The following is a 2777-nucleotide window of genomic DNA, read 5'->3' as shown; positions in this document are numbered from 1 at the left end:
TTGCATCTCCAAAGGCCATTTAGATTCTAGAATGTTGAGAATATCTGTTCCGGTGGAAAAACACCTGAAAGTTACGTTCATTGTATGTGCGTCAACCTTTTCCACAATTCGCGATTTTTTATCATCAGGTAACGTATTCATAGTCGGCGGTGTTTATTCACCTGGAGATTTAGTTCACTTAAACAAATCCCCATAGTAAAGGATTTTCAATAATACGGGAGCATATACATTATACATAGACATTCTACACTATGAAGTGGCAGGTCTGAAAATGCCGTAGACCTCGAGAAATCAATCTCCTTGTGCGAATAGCCAACGGCGTGAAATGTTTATGGTTGGGGCGCTACAACGCAGCGCTGATTTGTTATAGAATGACAGTTAGAGAACGGTCACGTGAAGACCGATTCCTCTTGTGTAATTATGGCGCACTTTTCATCACTATTCACTATTCCCTAAGAGCTGCGTAGTTCCTGGTCACGGACGGACTCATGTAACTCTGTTTGACAATCCAAAATTTTTAACTAGACACAGTGGAATGCACACTAATGGAAGTATTCATTTTGACGCCACAAAAGTTGCAGTCATTGCTTCCGTTTCGAGTGTTTCTTGTCTTGTCAGATGGTTGCAATGTAACTGTTCACTGGACGAAAATTATTCCGTGCACGTCAAGTGCTCTCTAGCACTTAGATGGAACGACCAGAGACAGCAAACGGCTATGTGGTATAACACAATGCAATTACCTGGAACCTACCGCAGACACTATTGTTAGCACATAGCTAGGGCCCATTTCCTTGCCGGAAAATCAGGAGAACTCACAAAAGATCTAATATTGGGATCAAAAGTCTATCGAGTGCAATATTCCGTTTTATATCATATACCTACGGGAGTCCTAACCCTCAACTACAAGGATGCAAAACTAGTGCCCGAAGGCCCTTGTCTGACATGCACCACCATCTTGGAATTACGCAGCCGTTGGTCTTTAAACGCTTGATTTTCCCAAACAAGCCACTTTTTGCTTGCTTATACCGGCTTCCTCTGAACCTCTTGTACTTTATTACTACATATTAGAAAACTCAACCTCTACCCAGCAGCTAGTTTGCTGAGTGCAGTCCACTTCTATTCCGCTTCATTTAATCAACTGCTGTCACCGCCCTAATTATGGTAAACGTTAGGATTTATCCCCCATAATAATGCTTATTATTCTACCTGATAATTCCTCAAACTCATCAGGGTTTACTAATCTCGGTCCATTTCCTCGTCTTTCCAAGCTTCTACCTTCGGCAATACTTAGCTTATCTGCCCAGATTGACCATTGGCCACTCGAACTGGCTTGGGATTTGCATTCACAGAGATCCACAACCGGACAAATATACCTGCAAACTAACATCGGATTCGTCCTACCCCTGTGGATTTTATTAGCCAATCTGAAAGAGTCCTACTGTTTAATGAATTACACATCCTAGCCTAATGTCCTTAAATATGACATCCGTTATGGAGCTGTCCAAAAACTGAGGAAGGTCAGGCCCCTAGTGGCAAGGCCTGTCACATCCAGTGTGAAAGCACACCAAAAAGCAGTCCTTTCCTACTCCTGACCATACCTTCTAACCTACTCGCTCAATTAACTGCAAATGTCCCAGCCGCCACATAGGAAAGTTCATTCACGGCTAATGAAACTACTCGATGAACTTTCAGGCTGTCTTCAACAAAATCGATAATTTTCTGTGCTTTTTGCTTTCCGGCTTGTGTGTTGTCACTAGCTCACCCTTCCGACAAAGTTTAACCCTGAATCCAGTATATCAGCGATATCAATGAGCTTACAGCATCGGTCTATCCCGTGATTCTGAGATTCCCATGCCATTTATCCGCGCTCCTAGTCCCTCCACCTAAGCATGCCCACTTACCATGCGCGACCCAGGAACTAAACTTAACAGTCCGAAGCCTCGAGACCTAGGTGATTTTAGTTCCAGATTCTAGATTCTAGTTCAAATTGGCCGAATGGGTGACGCCAACTCTGATGCTTCACTAGATCCCTTGTCAGTGTTCCTCACTTTACGCAATATGCATTTATCTTGTCATGTTGCCTCGCTTTGCCCTTCTTCGTTTTGTTTTTAACCGTAATCTTCAAATTCTAATATTCGCCTCGGGTAAAGCCCACTGTTTATGTCACTGTCCCTTCTCCACGCAATCCCATGTGCCCAAAGACCCCTCCAGTCAAAATCATATTTTAGAATCATGCCACCCACTATTTGGGACTGAACAGTTATTATTATTCCGCAGCCACTTCTGCAAGTCGTTTTGTCGATATAGATCACTAAATAGCATGGTGACCAACAGTCTATTGATGTCTGGTGACCAGAAACAACTTCTCGAAAAGCCAGATATCTTCGTGTTTACCAATTCATGGTAAAAATGTCTGTCTTAAGTGTTTCCCACAAAGTCTCTGTATGGACAATTTAAAGGATGATCGAATTGTCAACATCAAAAACTGTCTGAAATTAGAAAAACAATGCCTAATGGAATAAGCAGTCTTGACTTGCCCGAAAATGTCATCCAGTTGCGGTTGAGGAAAGATTTAGGGAGCTCTAGAGCTATAGTAATTTGTGGAAATTGCCGCAGAATATGGGTCAGAAATCAGGTAATAAATTGAAGTGTCCTATGCACACTCACCTTTTGGGCAATCCTGAAGATCGGCGCCGCATAGCAGCCACTGTTCGATATGGCATCGGTCGACATAATATGATGAATGATATCTTGGACAACAGAGGTCACGGAAAATA

The sequence above is a fragment of the Opisthorchis viverrini genome, assembly GCF_000715545.1.
Source record: "Opisthorchis viverrini unplaced genomic scaffold opera_v5_216, whole genome shotgun sequence".
Taxonomy (NCBI): domain Eukaryota; kingdom Metazoa; phylum Platyhelminthes; class Trematoda; order Opisthorchiida; family Opisthorchiidae; genus Opisthorchis; species Opisthorchis viverrini.
The sequence above is the reverse complement of the archived record's forward strand: the minus strand, read 5'-3'. Positions refer to the sequence as shown.